This window comes from Octodon degus, unplaced genomic scaffold (genome assembly GCF_000260255.1).
Source record: "Octodon degus isolate 3935 unplaced genomic scaffold, OctDeg1.0 scaffold00143, whole genome shotgun sequence".
Taxonomy (NCBI): Eukaryota; Metazoa; Chordata; class Mammalia; order Rodentia; family Octodontidae; genus Octodon; species Octodon degus.
The window spans coordinates 6,789,290-6,804,276 of NW_004524719.1; the positions used below are offsets into that span (position 1 = coordinate 6,789,290).

The following is a 14,987-nucleotide window of genomic DNA, read 5'->3' on the forward strand; positions in this document are numbered from 1 at the left end:
GAATATTACAAAATAAACATTTAAGAATATCAAAGTAGATGAAGAAATAGATCATATAAATGCATTACACTTTTAACATTTTTAATATGTGTGACTTCCCTGAACAACACACAACTTCAGAGTTATTCTTTCTACTATAAATTGACAAGTTAACCCTAAATTGCAGTTTAAAAAACAAAGAATGGAGGTAACATTTATTTACTTTTTTTACAAAGTATACAGTTATTATAAATTTACAGTAATTTGAACAGAATAGTTATATTCAATTAGGTAAATGGAGTAGAGTACAGAAATAGACATAAAACTGAATGATTCATTTTTGTTACTTATTTTAATGAATTTTCTAGGAAAATGCTTAGCTTACAACAAATACTACTAGGACATTTGGACATCTTGGTGAGAAAAAACTTGCAGTCCTACCTAAAGGGTCTTATACAACTACATGGAAATAGATAATGGAGCTGAAAATTAATTTTGAAACTATAATGCTAAAAAAACTTAAAAGAAAATCTTAGTGGGCCATAAATAGATAAAAGCTTTCTGATATCAAAATAATTAAATCTGAATAAAATATGTAAAAATTATACTTTATCAAAAGTTGGCATTTAAGCCTATTAGTGGAGATCACTGAGAAAAAGAAGGAAACTACCAGAAAACCCTAATAGTTATGTGACTTCCCAATGACCTCCATGCAGAATACAGCTCTGTATATGTGATGTTTGTTCCCTACAATGTAACAATGTCCCTTTACTAAGTAAATTCAGCTCTGACAGTATCATATGTTGGGGAAATGTGGAGAAACAAAACAGCATATGCATTCATTTTTGGAGTACAAAATGTTACAACCACTTCAGCACATATTATCAATGCCTATCAAACATCAGTCAAGGCCTTTGTCATAACCAGCAGTTCTAACCCAACACTATATGACCCCAATATTACTCCCAAAGGAACAGTCAAAGAAATTTCATTATAATAATCAATGGGAAAAAATTTGCAGTAATGACCATTGAGAGGTAATGGATAAGTTTTGGGCACTCAAAGATTCATGTTCAACAATAAAAGGAATTAAAAATGTGATGATTTCCATGAACTTTGCAATCTCTGTGGTATGGGAAACAAGCCTGCTGCAAACTAAAACGTATTGAAAGATAACACTTGTATTAAGTGCTAGACAGGCAGAACTAACTGATTATGTGTTTTTCACTGAAATGGGATATGAAAAAATGCTGCAATGATGGAAATTTTCTCTAGGTAAATTGAATTTTTATCACATTGCCCATATTTGTCAAAAACCAACAAATTCTCTATTAAATTTTATATTATTTATAGTCTAATTCAAAGCACAGTAATGAATTTAATCAATGACTGCTAATCTATAATAAAAACTACTGCCAAGACTTATTTATAAAAACAATAGTATCTATACAAGTATGTAGGTAACTAGTCACAAATAATAGTCTTGATGTTAAACAGCAGCACTGTAGATGTAAGTCTATACAGTGTACATTTGCAAATTTGTGTGATATGTACTTATGATATATTTATGGCTCATCATCACAGGATGTATCAGGGACTGTGAAAAAAATATTGATGAGTCAAGAAACATTATATGTGTTTGTATGTGCCTGTCACTTTAAAGCCTGCATATTCTTCTATTTATTTATTTAATTAAAGATGTGTTGAAAAATTCATTTGATATTAATATAAAGAAATATAATTTGGAATATCTGCTTATATATTTGTATATTTCACCTAGACCTTTCCTGTATACATATATAGGTAAGCACATTGTAAATATTTTGTTAATTTTGTTTAGATACATAATTTTAGGAAGACAAATGCTATGAATATTATCTGATATATTTCCAAGGCCTCATAAGCTCCTAGGTGGGGTTTTGTGATTTCCTAGACATTGAGTGTGTTATACTAGGTCATGGCTGTGTGACACTGGGTTAGTAGTCTCCTGCTTCATGTAGCACAGTGAAGGGTGGGGATGATGTACTGAAGAGGAAAGACCAGTATTCACTGTGGGTAGTACCGACTAACAGGCTTCTGGCCTGGCTGGAGTGAAAAGGTGGACAAGAAGGGAAGCTCCTTCTTTCAGCCAGCTCTGCTATGGACTGCTTTTCCTCTGCCATAACCTCCTGCCTTTGAGCCAGTTGTCTATGTACTGAATCCTCTACAAACTGTGAGCCAAAACATACATTTTCTCCGAAATTTGTGATTGTTAGGTATTTTGCTCAAGAAAAGAAAAACAACTGAGAAAATGAATATGGGTGTACAGTTTTTAAAATGTGTTATGAAGCAAGTTATTTTTTGTTTTTTTATAAAAAAACAGCAGCAAAATGTTTTTTCCTTACTGTAATTATGCCTCTGAAACATTCTTGTTTTTGTTTTACCTTTACTTAACTCTAAGGAACTCTTTCTGCTCCTTAACATCCTTTTAGCATTTCTCTCTCCTCCTCATATCATAGGGTTTTAGGCTTCAAATTTTTCCTTTTGCATCTCCCCATTGCCAAACTCTTAATCTTCAATAATGCAATCATAAAATTGTATCAATCTTTGAATAGTTCACTCTATAAAATTTCTTTTCTATTTTTTTTTCTACCACTAGTACAAACCTAATGGTTGTGTTTTGTACATAAAGCTGTAAGCTGATATCTTGGTCACCTTTAATATTTACATTAAAATGGACAGCCTCTTCTCTAGGATTAGGTGGCACATAACTGTTTGCTACAGCATGTTAATTTGTCCTGGACAATACGATTGTCGCTGTTTCATTTGATATTAATGGGGTCACATATTTATTGTTATTTCTCTGTAAGCCAGCATTGGATTGCCTTTGTGTCATTACCAATACTAGAGCAAATTAACAGAGAAGTTGGCTGCCTAGCTAAGTACTGTACATTGTCCTTTCTCAGCATAAACAAGGTGGCTGAATACGAGGCTGTGGAAGAGGATTATGGTTAAACAACTGAAAAACAACTAAAGAGATCTTCATACTAGCAATAAGGTCTTCAGCATTCACAAACCTCACCCCAAAACAAAACAAAGCAACAAATGAAAACAATAGAATCATGGGGGGAAAAAGGCAAAAAAAAATGCCTCCCCAAACTCCAATTCCCCCAAAACAAATCCAACTCCAATGAGCAGCAATATTCTGAAGAGTAAAATCCACACACAGGAATCACACCAAAGTGTAGCAGAGGGGTGAGAAAACAGCACAGAGAGGTAGTCAGTTAAGAAAAGATATAACCAAACAATAAAGTAGTAACCAAAAAGGTGCAGAAGCTCTCAGAAGACACTAACAAAAAGCTAGATGAGATAAACAAAGTGATACAAAACATACATGAGAACCTTGCCAAAGAATTGTAGAGCATGAAAAAGTTTCAATTAGAAATACAAGACATTGTACATCACAATGCCCATAAAAGTATGGGCAGCAAGACAGACCATTGTCAGGACTGAATTTCAAAACTATACAATGATGATGTCTTGAAAAACATCTCAAACACACTTTTTAAAAACAACAAGAGAAAACTAAAGTTATCCAACCTCTTCCAAATAATTTAAAAAAGACTAATCTAAGAAAAATTGCAAGGAGTAAAAATTCAGAAGATACCACCAATGTCATAAAATACTGTTCACAGAAATGTTGGCAGGAAAGGCCCTAAATATAGGAAAAGAAATATACATACCAGTAAGGCACATAGAACATCAAATACCCATGACCAAAAAATAGCATTTCAACATTGCACTCAAAATTTGAAAAACTCATCACAGGAAGAAAATATTAAAAGTCTTTACAGAGAGGAACAACTCACATGCAACATTAAACTCATTAGTATTATAGCAAACTTCTCTACACAAACTTCAAAGGCCAGGATGGGTAGAAATGAAGTGTTTAAGGTCCTAGTGGACACCAACTCCCCTTTTGACTTATGCATCCTGCAAAAGCACCTTTTAAAAATGTTGGAGAAATAAGGTGTTGCATGAAAGGGAGCATCTCAAGGAATTCATGCCACTAAAATAGCATGGAGAGAGACAACAGAACTAACAACGAAAAGGACACAAAAAGAATAATCAATCACACTTGGCAAGATAGGCAACTCTGAAAACTAACGAAAGAAAATGAACAAATCAGCAATGGGAAAGTCATACAAGGAGAATAATAAGTCAGTGCCTTTCAGTAATAACTCTCACTGTAAACAGACTCAGTTTCCAAGTCAAAAACAGATTTGTAGAATGAATCAAGAATAAAGGAAGGGGCTGGCAAGACAGCTCAGTGAACTAAGTGCCTGCTTAGGCAAGCCCAGGGACTGAGATTCAATCCTTCACTCCACGTGAGGGGCCAGCCCCACCTCCTGGTGTGCTGAGCCTGCCATGGAGTCCCAGCATGGTGGCCTATGCTTGAAGTAATCTCAATGCTGGGGAGGCTGAAACAGGGGCATCACTTTGAGTCTGCACTGTGTAGTAAAACCCTGTACCAAATCATAAAAACAAAGAAAAGTCAACAATATGTAGTATAAAATAAACATATTTCATTTAAAAAGATACAGATTAAAGGCTGGAAAACAATATTTTATGCTAGAAGAACTGAGAAAAAAAGCTAGCTACCCTCATTTGTACAAAGTAACTTTTAAGCTAATATTGATCAGAAGAGACAAAGACAGTCACTACTACTATTTAAGGGGACAATTGAATACGAAGTGTTAACAGTTATCAACATATATGTACCATATATAGGTGCACCCAGCTTTATTAAACAAAAAATGATAGACATGGAAGATCAGGTAAACACCAGTACAATGGTAATAGGTGATTACAGTACCCAGCTGTCACAAATTGCCCCAACTAGACAACTAATCAGAATAGAATCAAACCCTTTAATAAGTGGATTCAACGAACATACAGAGTGTTCCATCAAAAACAACAGAATACATCTTCTCAGGAGCACCTGGGGTTTTCTTAAAACTAAATCTCATACTAGCCAATAAAATATACTTAAATAAATGCAAAGGAATCACAATTATCCAATGCCTGTTATCAGATCAGAGTGAAATAAAATTGTCAATCAATGGCAAAAGCAAAGGTATAAGCTACACAAACACATGGAAAATAAATAGTACTCTCTTGAGTAACCAAAGGATCACAGGTAAAATTAAAGAAGAAATTAGACCACTGCTATAATCAAACACCCAGACAACATAAACCTTGTGGGAAACCATGAAAGCAGCCCTAAGAAAGACAGTTCATAGCAGTGAATTCCTATATCAGAGAAATAGAACTAACTCAAATAAATAACCTAAAGGTGCTCCTTAGAAAAAGCATCATTTTCCTTCTAGAAGAACAAAGAAAACCGAAACCCAAACTTAATACAAACAAAGAAATTATAAAGATTAGGCAGAAATTAATGAAATTGAAACTAAAACACAATGCAAAAAAGTAATGAATTGAGTAGGTGGTCCTTTGAATGATTAAAAATTTAGCTAATCTTACTGAAATAAGAAAAGACCAAATTTAGAGAATAAGAAATGCAAAAGTGAAATCACAATGGATTCTGCTGAAATCTAAATATCATTGGTAATTACTTTGAGAATCTGTACAAAAAATTAGAAAATTCACAGGAAATGAATAAATTCCTAGACACATATGAACTACCAAAGATGAAATAAGTAAATACAAAAACTTCAAATAAACCAAAATTAGTCAGTGAAATTAAGCAATTAAAAAAAGTGACAGTTAAGAATATCCCAGGTCCTGACAAATTTATTGCCAAATTATGCAATAACTCTATTGAAGATCTAATGCCTGTACTCCTCCTCAAATTCCTTAATGAAATCTCAAGAAAGAAATATTCCCAAAAATATCTCTAGTACTCCCAAAATCATTCCTGGAAGTAAACACTATGCAGACTTGAAAACCAGAACAAGACCCAAACAAAAAAAAGAACTATAGGCTTAACTCTTCAGTAGACACAGAGACAAACTTCCTCAATAAGATGCTGGCAAAAAGAATGCAGAAAATCATTAGAAATATAATGCACCATGATCCAACGTGATTCATTCCAGGAAGGGCCAGCTGAATAGCTCAGTGGTTTAAAGTGCCTGCAAATAGGTGCAGGGGCTGGGAGATTGATCCCTGGGACTGCTGTGCCAACCCTGCCCTAGGGCATGCTGAGATGGCTAATGAGACTACGTGTGGTGGCACATGCCTATAATCCCAGCACTTGGGAGGCTGTAAATAGGTGGATCACTACAAATCTGATCTAGTAATGAGACCCTGAACACCCTGTAGACCCTTCCCTAAAATACAGGGAAAAAAATTATTCAGTCTAGAAGTGTACTGATGGTTCAACATATGCAAATCAATTAAGTGTCATACACCACATACCCAAAATCAAGGGAAAAAAAAAAAAACTACATGATCATCTCAATAGACATGGTAAAAAGCTCTGACAGAATCCAACATCCATTCACAATAAAATCAGTAAAAAATAAAATACAACAAATAAATAGTCTTTACATCAAGCAGATAAAAGCCTTCTATGGAAAACTAATGTTCAATATCACACTAAATGGAGAGAAGTTGAAAGCTTTCTCTCTAAAATCAGGGCAAGACAAAGAACACCCACTATTATACCCACTATTACTTCTGCTCTTTTTTGTGGCTCAGGAAATATGCTAGAGCAATAAGAGAAAAGAAACAAATCTTAGGCATATGGATGGGGAAGAAGAAATTAAGTTATCATTATTCGATGATGACATGATTCTCAACATAGAAAACCCCCAAAACTCCACCAAAACACTCCTAGACATAATACAGAATATGGCAATTTATCAGGATACAAAGTTAACACACAAAAATCAGGAATAGTCTTTTATACCAATAGCAAACTCACTGAGAGGGATATTAGGGAAATGATACCCTTAACCATAGCAGCAGAAAAGTGAAACACTTCGGAAATGACTTAACCTTGGGAGTGAAAGACCTCTGCAATGAAAACTATACTATTCTGAAAAACACGGTCAAAGAGGATATCAAAACATAGATATCCCCTGTTCCTGGATAGTTAGAGTTAATACAGACAAACCGGCCAAACTTTCAAAACTATTATATAGATTTAATGCAGTTCCCATGAGCATACAAGTAATATTCCTTACAGAACTGAAAAAGCAATTCTAAAATTCATATAGAACCTGAAAGATCCTATAATGGCAAAAGCATTTTGTTCAACAAGGCTAAGGCAGGGGACAGCACAATCCTGAACTTTAAGATATAAAACAAAAGTGTAGCGAAAAACCAGTATGGTGTTGGCAACATAACAGACTAATGGGTCAGTGGAACAGAATTAAAGATATCAGAGCAACTCCAGGCGCATTCAGCTGTGTTAATTTTGGTAAAGTTGCCCAAACCCTTTTTAGGAGGAAAGACTGCATCTAAAATAAATTGGAAAACCAGTTCTCCACATGCACAAGGTCGAATTTAGACTCATATATCTCACCATACACTAAAATAAATTCAAAATTGATTAAAACTCTAAACATTAAGACATAAGTACAATCTACTGAGAAACAAACTAGGTCAAAATCTTGAAGACATTAATGTCACAAAAGATTTTCAGTTACACAAGAAATAATACTAAGAATGAGCAAATGGGATCATATTGAATTAAAAAGCTTCTACACAGTAAGAGAAATCACTAACATAGTAAGAGACAACCTATAGAATGGGGCAAGTTTTTCTAGGTATTCCTCAGACAAAGGACTGATATATAGAATATATAAGGTAGCAAAAATAATCAGACCTCCCAAATTAAAGACCCAATTAAAAGGGGGCATCTGCAATTCTCAAATGGAAAAAAAAATATTTAAAACAAATAAATAATATGAAAAAATATGTAACATCACTGGCCATTTCAAAAATTCAATTTAGTTCAACACTGAGAGTTTATTACACTATTTTCTATTATTGTAACAGGGAATCAAACTCAGGACTACGTGTTTGCTAAGTAGGCACTTACGCTGCTGAGCTATCTCCCTGGGCCCTCACTTCAGAAAGAATGGCTACCATCAAGAAATTAACCAGTAACAAATGCTGGAACAAACGTAAGTAGAAAGGAATATTTCTCCACTTTTGGTGCAAATGTAAACTTATACAACTACTGAAGAAGTCAGTGTGGAGATTTTTCCAAAAAAACAAAATCCCATTTCACTAAGTTACTCCCCTTTCAGTTGTCTTCCTTGGAAGAGTAAAGGTCATTATTCTACAGTGATGTATATGCATGCCCACATTTACAGCAGTGCAGTTCATCACAGCTTGTCATGGAAATAGCCTATATGTACACAACCATATAATGTAAAATGCAAAGAAGTTGTAAAGGTAGACAACGGAGTTAGTCAGCAAAATAGACATAAAAGCCAGCATATCCACACAAAGGATGAACTTGAGTAATTTGTAGGAAAAGGAATGTGCCTTTAGACTATAGCATTAAATGCAGTAAGTCAGACACTTCGCATGTTTACACCTATGTAAAAACTCAGTATATATTTGTATATACTTTATATGTTAATTTATAATCATATATAGGAATACATAGGAAGATAATTATATGTAGGAGGATATGTACATATACATATCTATCTATATGTATATCTATATATACATATAGATAGCAAATAATAAGTGGTATTGGAATCCAGAATTCATCATAGAAAACATACCTGAAAATTTACCCTGACTTAGTACAATGGTTTTACCTGTTTCCTATATTCTTCTGTATGTTAGTCTGTTACTCAATCTGTAAATATGATTATTATATGTAAGATGAATAAATTAATCCGATGATGGAAAAATTAAAGGAAAGTGTGGAAGGAAGAAAGGGAATTGGTTTGTGTTATGTACATGTACCAGTCCCCTAAGATGAGTTCAATCATACACAACAAACATGTGCTAATAAAACTCAAGAAACAAAGAAACAAAGACAATAGCCATCTCAAATTTTAGTTGAAGCAAATCTATAGATTCACCAAACAGGAAGGCTGAATTATGAGGTCATTTGAAGGTAACATTCTTACAGGCAAAACATCACATATGCACCTCCTAAATCTTGTCAGCCATAGCAGGCAATAGAAGACACTAGTAAGTATACCCCTAAAATACATTATCTTCTTGGCCAAGTAAGACACTTGAGTAGTTAAATATCTTTTGAAAAATATGATTGGAAAGCTGTCCTCATGTTGTCCAACCTAAGAGTCAAATTCACTGTGACATTATTGAATTACATATTGAATTGACATTAATAAATTGACATTTTAAAACTGTTTTGACTATTAAATTTTGAAGATTTACCCTGATAAGTGAATGTTAATGAGGGTGTTTACTGCTTAAAGGAAACAATTTATAGAAAAGGAGCATTTTTATTGTCAAAAAATTTCTTCCCAATACAGGATTATTCTTGATTCATCAACTAGCATAATATTTTAAAACATGCACACTCATATTACTTTTAACAATTCAAGGCAATTTACAAATTCCCTGGAAGAAATCTTCTATTTATCACTGAGATTTTTTTTCATATTAATTCTCAGTGAAAAGCATTCTGTCGAGGTTCTTAGAAAGTTAGTTGTGATTGCATATTACATGGTCATTAGCCTCATGCAAAAAAGGAGAAAAAAGGCATTCGCTCGTTTTTTCTTTAAAGAGAATTAAAAAAAAAAGAAACAGAATTTCAAAGGTTGATAAATTAACAATCATTGTTAGATTTCATATTTTCACCTTCAAGCTAGTTGTTTAGTTGACTAGAAATATGTTTGCAAAATTGGTTAAAACATGCATTAACTGTTGCTTTCAATAAATTACAAGAACTTAGTAAAATTACCTTAGCTATCTTGTGTAGGTATATATATATTTTTTCCCCTTTTTATTTATTTTTTCCTTTCCCTCATGGCAGTTGTTCTTTCCTTTTGATTGGTTTCTTTCTCTTTAATGTTAGAAATCTTTTTCACTAATGTTAACAACTGGAAATATCAATAGATTTGTTTCTTTTCCTTACTAGGAGTGAATCCAAAAACTTTAGTCATTTTTACATTTCACTTTTGCTAGGTGAAGAACAGAACTTTGGTAAATTTTGTTTAACCTCACTTTTCTTGGATTATTCCTGCCTATAAAAATGAAGTAATGATGATACTTACCTTAAAGGAACATGACAATCAAATACATTAAATATATGTAAGACGCTGTATAATCCTGACACAGAAAATATTAAGCTAATAAAGATTTGTTTAAATGCTGTCAGTATCACCACTGCTATCTCTAACTTTATTCTCATATCTGTCGTATAAATGAGACACAGTCATACATTTGGATAGACGCTTTCCTGGCATACAAACCACACACACTGCTGATTGCTGATAGTGACATATTCCATATTTAAGTTTACCACTAAAAAGACTCATTAGTATGTTTTCAGTGAACTGGAAAATATTCTTTGTGTTTTTACTTTTCTTGCTTTTCCAGTAAAGTGTGTTTATAAATAAGTACCTATAAATACATCAACATACATTATTAATTGTACCCAAAGTTCTGTGTTATAAATGTTCAGGGATTTCAATAGTAAGAGGTTTTAAGACATACACATAGAAGTTAACTTTAAATAACCGAAGTCATGGAGTTTGCTGTAAAAACATCTCAGAAGTTAAATTTCACTCTTTTTATTCTTGTCTCACAAACAAAATTTATAAAAAAAGTACATGAAGTTTGTGTTCCTTTCCATCCAATCATCTATATCCTGTCTGCTCAATCTATCACTTTTGAGAAAACGATGTAAGAAAGTTTCAATATATAGTTGGCATAATTGTGCATAGTTGCTGTCAAGAATTCCTCGGCAGAGACTGTCATCTTAAAAGGTTACTGTGACATTTCTGGAATATGCTTTTTCAAATATGAATGAAACATGCTGCCTTTTTGGTTGAGGGTGGGGAAGGTATGGAACCTGACATTTTCCATGCTGCCAAAATTAGAAAATAAAGTATTGGAATGCCAAAATTAATCAATCACTCAACAAGTATTCAGTCTATACTTAGATGCCCAATGCATTGCTGGAATGACCATTTTGTAAGTTTAAGTGTTTAATCAAGTTTAACCTCAAAAGCCAAGAATTACTTTAATCTAAATTATGCAGAACTATCAAAAGAGTATTAGATTCACCCACTGGTACCAAAGTGCTACACACTTATGGAATGTTCATAGTATCTACAGCAGCAGACAAACTCTGCCTATAATCTAATGTAACTCTTTGAGGAAAAGGGTACACATGATTTAATTATGCATTTAAATGATAATAGTTTCAAACAAATGAATTTGCATAGCTAAAGTCCTATTCTGCAGGAAATGAAGGGCAACCAGAGGTAGAAACAATCACTGGATTTCTTTTTGCTTTTCAGTTTTTCAAAAATGTACTGACATTAACAAAGTGCCTTAGGATAGTTACTTAATCTATATTAATACTGAAATTGAAATAAAGGTACACTGTTACACAGTGGAAACACAATGTACCTACTGAGAAAATAACATTTTAAAAATTATTTTGATTGCCACAGGAGAGAATAAAGATCATGACAAGAGTCTTTGGCCAGCTTTTCAATATTTCACATTGTGTAGGAGGTTTTTCAGATAAATTTGGGAATGAAGTTGCTGTTCCTTCCTCCCTGTGGAGCTGTAAATGTCAAGTTCCCAATTCAGGATAATTCCACAGCTGGAAGGAAAAGAATTTTCAAAAATGGTCTACCAGTTTTCTATTACGTTTTTTAAAATCTTTAATCCTTTCCTTTATAAGCCTTTTAATTTAATTAGAATATTCATTGTGCTAATGTAAGCCACCTCTAAAATAGTATGCCACCTCTTATAGTAAGAGTAGAAAATAAGGTATGCAGGTGGTTTTCTTAGCTTTTATCTGTTGTTGCTGTTTTTGTTCTTACTAAATAGAACAGAGAAAAGTGCTCTTTTTTTTCCTTCTTTTGCTCAGTCATTACATCTCAAGAATGAGATGGTACAGCATGGAGGTGAGGACCACACAGTCAGGATTAAAAGATTAATAAAATTTTCAGGAGAATATAGTGCACACTATAATGTGTGTAATATGTGATTAAATAGAGAGAGATAAATGATAAAAGTTGTGTTGGCAAATACACATTTCTGGTTTTAAGGAGCTGTTACTTACAATATGCTGTTTCCTAGTATTTTTTAAAATATATATTTAATACAAGATCTACAGGGTCTCACTACACAGATAAGACTCTTAGTGATCATCCTGTTTTCAGCCTCCCAAGTCCTGGGATTACAGGTGCACCTCACCATGCTGAGTCTCAACCTCTGTCTCAGTCTGCCCTGGGGGCGGGCACAATGGGGATCGAACCCCCGTCCCCTGAGTCTGCCTAAGCAGGTGCTTTAATCCACTGAGCTATCCAGCCGGCCTTCATAGTATTATTTTTTGACTCGACAATATGTCTTTTAGTACAAGCATCCTCTATCATTCTCACTACAGCTCTTGCCTTACTGCTAGCTTTGGTTGTGGATGCATGAAGCCATTGAGTGTCTAAGTTTATGTCTATGTTCCTACAAAGGCTGTCCTTCTTGGCTATTGCTAACTTGATACATGCCGACCTTACCAACAAAAGAAACTTTTAAAAAAATCAAGTAAATTTAAATCTAGACCTTAGTACTGATTAATTATGACCTGGATGGAATGAACAATGAAGAATACAGGAGCAAAAACCTGTCTAGGCAGCAGAAGTTTTCACAAGGACCCGGGTCTTCAGTTTCCTTTGCACAGTCCTCCTCCTAAGCTTCCATGGCATTTTCTCTAAACAACATTCTCTCAATTCAGATTTTTTGCAGCATCACACTGACAAGTTCCCTCAAGCATGACCCCAAACCATCAGAATGGAATCTGCAAAGATACAGATTGTTAGCATTCATTTTAGTTTAATTCCCACTAACACAATCATTGTCACTTTGCAAATGCTCCACATACTCCTGCACTGTAATTCTTTAGAGATAACGTGTTTCTCTTCTCTGACTAGTAGGCCTTTTAAGATTTATTCCTATTATCCAAAAACAGCCAGCCATCCTACTGACATATTGACTCTCCCTATAAAGTTGATCCAACCCTGTTAGTTTCTAGAAGAAATAGCAAAAAATCCCTAAGTTATTTTATGTAACTTCTTTGAGAAGTTTAGTTGATTGAAAATACAGAAATTTTATTAAACGCATTATATATATATATATATATATATATATATATATATACTTAAAATTAAATATAAGTACTAAATCCGGTAGCAAAATCATGTTACTTCTTATAACAAATATGTATTGAGAACCTGGACAGACTCTGCATCCTGGGGCATCATAAAGAATGACACTGGCAAAAGATGTGCACTGACAAACTTTGCTACCTTATATGTGAGTGAAAATCAGTCATGCCAGGTGTTGTGGAGCGCATCTGTAATCCCGGCAATCAGGAGGTTGAGGCAGGAGAAGAGCCATGAATTCAGAGCCAGCTTAAGCTGCAACAGTGAGTTCAAGGCCAGCATAAAGCTATATAGTCAGCCATACCATGTCCCAAAATAAAACAATAAAAGAAAACAAAACAAAATACAAAAGACGGTGAGTCATTAAAATGTTAAAAATTGGGAAGTGTTAGGAAGAAAACAAATGCACTGTAATGTCAAGTTAGGAAAACACTACCACAACTTAGACAATGATTTTCAAAAATAGCATTTGGTTAATGTTAAGCGAGATAAAATGTGTGTTGGAGAACATTCATGTGTTACACTCAGTGTAAATACATGAATGTTGGAGGTTTAATATGTTGATGCAAGAATGGAGTAAGTGAGTGTGGAATGAATTGAAGAAGGCTTCACAGAGTATTTTCAGGCCATCATTAGAATTTTCTTTTTCTCTGAGTCAAATAAGGAATAATGAAATCATCCAGCAAAACAGAAGTATCCCACAGGAAGTTCATGGTGAAATATTCTTCTGACGTCTGCTCTGAGAGTGCATGCAACTGGAACAAGATGGAAAGAGACCCTAATTAAGAAGATGGTTGCTTTTATTAATTGAAGGAGTTGTCTTAGACTAGGGAATGGAAATGGAGGAATGTTGTAAGACTCTGTGCACTTTAAAACTGAAAAGAAAAAGTAAATGTTTGAATATGTTGAAACAAAAAGTAAGATCTGGTATAACTCTCGATTCCCAGACGTCAACATCTCCCTGGAAGAATATTGTCAACAAGAGTACAGCAGGTTAGAGGTGCAGCTGGTTTGGCATTTATTTGTGTGGTGGTAAAATTCTATTGTGGACAAGATAAGATAATCCCATGAAATCATAATGACCAATGGGATTTCAGACTTATAAGTTTGCTGATTTTAAGCATAAAAAATTAACAAGAAAATGTTCATAGTTATGGGGCAAAAATTGCAAGCAATTTCAACATGAGCTTGACCTTACTGTGGTTGAGAGAAGGTACTGACCCTTAACAAGAATTGAGAATTACAGCTCGAGGTAAAGAGAGGCTGGTGAAGTCTGAGAAAGAGTGTTATGTGGCAGTTCTCTTCTTTTACCAAGATCACTGACTTAAAAAAGAAAAAGAGAGAATAGATGGGTTTGTAGATAAAAGTACACTTTTTTATTTATTATTATTTTTTACTTATTGAAATTAGAAATTCAGTCTTTGCTTCTATTACTCCATGGATCACCATGGATCAGTGGGCAATGCCCACCTCCTTCACTAAACGCTGTAGAGCCTTGTCCCATTGGTACTGTCCAGAAGCCATGTGAAAGTGTATGGAGTAGATGTGTGGGACCTTTGCTCACAGGGAAGTCACCAGTGCTGTGCCCCTGTCACAGGGACCCTAAATTCCTGTTGGGTGTGCTGTAAACAGAGAAGCCATTCTTCAGGCCACCTGCTCTGAGCACACCCA

At 34.1% G+C, this 14,987-nt stretch overlaps 1 non-coding gene across 1 annotated transcript; it reads right to left on the minus strand.

Annotated features, from left to right (window-relative positions):
* Positions 1 to 14,859: 14,859 nt before the first annotated feature.
* LOC111812808 lies at positions 14,860 to 14,987 on the minus strand. Its single transcript, XR_002818204.1, has one exon. It is a non-coding gene; the product is annotated as a small nucleolar RNA SNORA11 (small nucleolar RNA).